At 44.2% G+C, this 6000-nt stretch overlaps 1 protein-coding gene across 9 annotated transcripts in view; it reads left to right on the top strand.

Moving 5' to 3' along the window:
• Positions 1-609: 609 nt before the first annotated feature.
• WWP1 (WW domain containing E3 ubiquitin protein ligase 1) overlaps positions 610-6000 on the top strand; it is a 121534-nt gene continuing 116143 nt past the window's right edge. For 6 of the 9 annotated variants that reach the window (XM_036925088.2, XM_036925086.2, XM_036925085.2 and 3 more), the window contains exon 1: positions 610-821. The gene's annotated coding sequence lies outside the window, so the exon portion shown is untranslated. The remainder of the gene's footprint in view (positions 822-6000) is intronic. The other 3 variants (XM_036925087.2, XM_036925082.2, XM_036925084.2) reach the window with 1 other exon arrangement.

Below are 6000 nucleotides of genomic sequence, written 5' to 3'. Positions count from 1 at the left end.
CATGTGCAAGTGGGGGGAGTGAACGCTTTGATTACTAATAAAAATGTACTGGAAGTCTTCTAGTAAGACCATCCGCTAAATGCAATTATTTGCTCTTGCAATGGGCTCTAAGTCAATCAGCTAAGTCAAGGAGAACTTACTGACAGCCTACTTTTAATGTAAAGCTTTCAAACAAAAGAACGCCAGTGCCCGGAGGACCTCACTCGAGGTCACACCAGCTCGGCCGCAAACCGGAAAGTCAGGTCAACAGCAGCCTCCACGGGCTGGGAGAGGCGTCTTCGCAAATCTCGGCGGCGGCCCCGTCCCCGCCCCCGCCCCAGGTTGAGGCCCCGCCCCCTTCTCTCACCGGCGGCCCCTCCACCTCCCCGACCGCTCCAAAGACCTGGAGAAGCGGAGTTTGTAAGGGCATCACGGGGTGCCTTCGCTGCGCATGCTCGCAAGAAACCGGATTCTGTGTCCGGAGTTGGAGGCTCTGGGCGGCCGCGGCGCAACGCGCGGTGCCGGGCCGGCGGGGGAGCGCGCGCTGGGGGCGCGGCGCCGGCGACGCGAGCACACGGCGCGCTCCCGGGGAGGGCGGGTGTGGGGTCGGCGGGCGGTGGCGCGCGGCCGGGGCGGGGGTGGGGGGAGGGTCGAGTGTCGGCGAGCGCGGCGTGCGGGTTCCAAGTGGCTGCAGGCGGCCTGGGCTGCCGGGGCCGACGCCTGGGTGGCTGCTGCCGCCGCGCCTGCGGCGAGATGGCAATCTTGGGCGCGGAAGGTTGAGGGCGCCTGCTGTTGGAGGAGACACCCCTGCCGGGGCCGCCGGGAGCCGCCGCTAGAGCGGGGTAAGGACGCCGCGGCGCCGGGATGGGGGCGCGGGCAGGGGCCGCGGGCCCGGAGCCCTCGCCGCGGTGCGGCAGCCGGCACGGTCCGCCCCGGGGCGGGACCCCCCGGGGCACCGTCGGCCGCTGGCCCGCGCGTCCCGGCTGCCTTCTCCAGCCCGGGGCGGGAGTTTTCTGGGGTGGGGTCACGGGTCCTGCCCCGAGTTGGTCCCGGCACAGGCCTGAGCTAATGATACTGGAGCGAAGTGATTCCGTGACTCCGCAGCTGCAGTTCTCAAGCTTCCTCAGCCTGCTCTTCGTCTTCTACCTTCTCTTCCCCTCCCTAACACCTCTTCAGAAAACACCGATATATGTGTGGACTTGCTGCCCGTGCCCTGACTTCCACCGCAATTCCACTGTCCCAAATCAAGGACTCAGCCTTAGAGCGTCTTTTTCAGACGTTCTTTAAAATAATCACTCCGTGTTCTTCACTGAGTCTGCAGCTCCCCCAGCACAACCTCCACCTCCACCTTTGTGACCTGGTAGGTCCCAGTGACCTTGCAGTTTTTACTAGTCCTTACCTCATCTGTGACTTGGACTTCTTTCTTTGATCCTTTAAGAACAATGTGTACATTTTGTAGTTTGCTCATTGCTTTTGTAGCCTTTAAATGATCAGTCTTGTACACAGTCCTTTTTTTACTCCATCTACTTGGAATTGAGCTTCCTTCCTTTGCTCTCCTAATTATATGAAACCTTCCTATCAAAGAAGAGGAGTATAGATTAGATATTTGTACTCTCCCTGGGTAGAGGATTTCCCAGGGGCTTGGCGTGACTTTCTCTGCTTGATGAGTTTTTATATTTTTGTGTGAGCTAATGTGCAAAAGGCTTGGATTTCTGCTTTAAAGTGCTATTGGTAATAGTGGAAAAGAAAAATGTCCAGTTATCTCCCTCCCCCTTTCCCGCCCTCTTTGGTGCTTTTACCTGAAATCTGGTATATAGTTGTATGCAGGTCTCTGCAAGAGTTCATGCTGATGTATAAAAGTCACTTAACTGTCCCACTAAGTCTCTGTATTATACAGCAAAATGCATCTTTAAAACAAAGGAATTATTTTACTTGTTTTTAGCTACGAAGTAGATAATTAGCTGATACTGGGAAATATCACTTTTCATTAAGTAGTATTTCTTAAATTGAAAATTTGGGGGGGCCAAGTGTTGGGACCAGCTCAAATTGATAAGTGTAAATTATGAGGAATAATTCTTTGGGATGTAACTAACCTTTTCAAGTAGTTCTTTCCTTAAAATGCAAAACTGTTTATAAGACCTACAACACAAGGGCTATGAAAAGCAGTAACTAACTTAGGGTTGTCTTTTGGAAGCCTGGTATAGAGGCTGTCAAAGATGAGGTCTCTGCCTTCAGAGAAGTAGTAACCTTTGCTGTGTATAGCGTGAAGGCTGAAATATTTTTACTTCCTTGCACAATTATTAAGCATCTACGGCATTACTGTGTGAAGTATTCTGGGGGAAATGTAAAGATGAGGACAGCAGTTACCGCCTTCACAGACTAGTTGGGCAGGTAGGACTAAACATAGATGTGTGTTTTAATGTACAACTAAGTTTTACACAGTTCAAATTAAGGGGTGCAGAGCTCACACCTTATTTGGCAAGGTAGGGTTAGGACAGGTTAGTTCATAGAGCTTCTGACTTCTGAGGGGTAACTTGTTTTGAAGGATGAGTATGACTTTTGATAGGCTGGGAAAGGTAATCTAAGCAGAGAAGGGACTAAGGTAAGAGCTCAGAGTTCATACATTTGAGGAGGGGCAGGTAATTGTTTGGATTGCGTGTATTTGTGCTAGTATAAAGGGTGATAAAGCTTGAAGTAAAAATTTGGACCAGTTTATGATTGTTTTTAATGCCAGGCTAATGACCTTGGATTTAGTAGGCGGTGGGGTTTTACAGATGATTTTTGAGTTAAGAATGAACCGATTAAAGCCTTGTTTTCAGAGGATTGATCTGACAGGAGCATGTCCTGTGAGCTGAGGTAGAAAATGGACATAGAAAAGACCTGTTGGTTGCTGTGGGCATAGATGGTGAGGGTCTGAACTGTGGTAGTAATTATAGGAATGTACGGGAGGAAGGAAGTAGTGGACAGAATTTGATGATGAGAGAAAAAATGAAGAAAGTGAAAATAAGATTCTGATTCAGGTTGGTTGGGAGAATAGGGGTACTGTTTTAGCAACATCTATGGAAGCTTTATCTTTGGCATTTGTGTGTTATTTTACAGCAGTGGTTCTCAACCTTTTGGGGACTACTAATCATGAAACCTAAAGAAATCTGCTCTGGAAGATTTCCGTGTGCTTTGTGGATATAATTTTAGGGGATTCCGTGGACCACCTGAAGTTCATCCATGCATCCCCAGGCCAGTGGACTGGGCTAGGAGCAATCTCACGCTTAGTGGGGCCTTCTAAAACAACAGAACCTTAAAATTCTGTCATTTCCTGATAAGAACTCATTCTGTAGGGTCATACTGTGTATATGCCTGGAGACAGTATCTCCTTACATTTGTGGTGTAGTTTATAACAGAATTTTGACTAACTTACTATTTTGTTACAGAATAAACTAGCCCAGGAGGTTAAATGACTGCCCTAAGCATGTTGTTTAGCAAGTTGGTAAAGTGGAATCAGGAGTTGATTGACAATGATGGGTTTTTTCCTTCTAAGATGTATGCAACTGATTTACCATCAGTTGGATATAATTAACTGCCTTTAAGTGACCTCATCAGTCAGAATCAAATGATCCTAGGAAGTTCCTTCCAGTTCTTAACATTTTGTGATTCTTAAGTCGTAGATTTTCATTGGACTATCTGTACCCTTCTTGTTTTCCATGTGCTGGTGAGGCTGAGGGATGGATGAATTGGGTGTGTGGAGAGCAGATAGCACAGTATCAGACCATTTACTTACTTAGTTCCTTTGTATCTCAGCTTGGCTTGGGGGAAAGGGGAGGGAGGTGAAGTAAGTGAAATAAGAAACTTCAGGAAGTTTTACCTTCTCTATGCAGGTATGCCTTACTTAAGAATACCTCTTGCCTTCATTAGGGAAACCTTTTATCAAGTAAAAATTGAAACATTACAAAATAAATGAGGTGCAGGGACCTAGTCAGTGAATTTGTTTCACTGGATTAAGTAGCTAACTTTCTAGTATAGTTAAAGCATAAATTTGATAAGTAAACAGTTGGCTTCTTTGCATCTATAAGATTATCTTCCTGGTAGGGAACCAGAGCAAGTTATTAATTGTTATCTTTTATAGCTCTAGAAACTTCAATTCCATAATTACCAGAAAGACTGGGGTCTTTTTTTACCCTTTCTATAAGAATATGGTGTAATTATAACAAGGAGTGGAAAAATCAATAAATAGGTCTTTATGGTGATGTTGAAGGAACTAGTTAATGCTTGGTGGAGGGAAACTGTCTAACAAAAGTTCATACAAAGATTTTTTTTTTACTCTGCTGGCATTAAGAGTATTATAGATTAGTATAGCATTTTACATTTTTTCTTCGTGGCTCTATATAGACTTTATCATTTTGTTTCATGACAGCTGAGCAGTAGGTGTGTCAGGAGATGATCATTGCTTTTTAGATGAATACACTGAGGCTCAGAGACATTTTAAAAAAGTTAAATTTCAAGGATACCTGGCTAGTAAGTTGTTAAAATTAGAACCAGAGCTAAAACTTACGTTTTTGTTCTTAGGTGAATATCTTTTCCTCTTGACTTCTCATCTACAATGGAGATTTGACTGAAGGCTCTATGTTAGCAGTTTAAATTTACTTGTTTGGAATCTATGTTAAATTTTTGTACTGTGTAGATCTGAACTTGTCTAATTTTCCTTTGTGTTAAAATGATAACCTCATTGAAGTTGATAGGCTGTTGGTAGGTAATTTTGAAATTTGTATTTATCACAAAATATTCTGAAGGAAAAAGCAAAAGTTGATTATTTCTTGTCTGAAAAAATACATTCATGACATGTAGGTATTCATTTCCTTCTGAAAATTTGTTTTAATTCAGCTGCTATTATAAATGAAATCTAATCTCCTTTTATAAAAGCCTACTCTATGAAACTTTATATTTTTGGAGCGTGTAAGTCAGGATCTGATTTCCAAAAGTATATATAACAATATTTCCTGATTTTTATTATAAAAAAAGATTTGGCATTAAAAAGCTCTTAGTATACATTTTTAATTCATATGTTTAAACAGCTTTTTTTGGAATATATTACGTAAAACTTGCATGTCAGATAATTTCCGAGTTAGAAGGAAGACTAGCATTTGTCTTAACATTCCTTCAGTAAACCTTCTTGTTCACAATGCATGTTGTCCTTACTGCGTGCCACACATTGTGCTAGACGCAAGGAGTTCCGTGCTGAGATGACAGACATGAAATGAAGTCTGTCCTCTTGGAACTTGGAAGTTCAGTAGAGTCACTAACACTGAAAAAGGCCTAGCATTTGTCTTCTGAGATTGTGTGCATGTTTGGGATTATAACTGTACCTCTTTTCTCTGGGTTTTGAATGGATTATGCAAAAAACACAGGGAACCAGGTGAGCATTGTTTCTGTTACTTATTGCTGTATAACAAACAACCCTAAAACTAAGTGACCTGAAACAACCATTTATTTGCTCACAGTTTTGTTATCCCAGGCTGGGATCATGTGAGCAGTTCAGTTGGTTTTGCTGGTGGGCACTGGCTGCATTCAGCTGGCAGTTCAGCTGGCAGCTGGTCTTCTCTCTTTCTATTTTTCTTTCTCTTTATATGTAGTCTTGTAGTTTCAGGGCCCCTTCCTCTCTGTGTGGCCTTTCCAGCAGGGTTGCTGGTCCTACACGGTGGCTTAGTGCTCAAAAGACTGCAAAAGCAGAAGCAACCAGGCTTCCTTAAGGCATAGAATTGAAACCAGCATAGTGTCATTTCTGCCGCAGGCAAGTCACAGATCCAGCCCAGATTCAAGGGAAAGGAACTAGACAAATACATGAATCCCAGGGTTGCACCAGACAGCTGTATTACACCAAAACAGGGCTTAGAATACTGTTTTGGAAGCTGAGAGTTAAGCTGCTAGTACCTCCAGTAATTTTGAGTCTGGGCCTGTCAGAGGGAAAGCCGAGTCTGAAGTGCAAGTGATAGCATACTTGGCTTATTACACAGACAGATCATAGCCGGC

Source organism: Manis pentadactyla, chromosome 3 (assembly GCF_030020395.1).
Source record: "Manis pentadactyla isolate mManPen7 chromosome 3, mManPen7.hap1, whole genome shotgun sequence".
Lineage (NCBI taxonomy): Eukaryota > Metazoa > Chordata > Mammalia > Pholidota > Manidae > Manis > Manis pentadactyla.
This window is presented reverse-complemented; position numbering and strand designations above follow the sequence as displayed.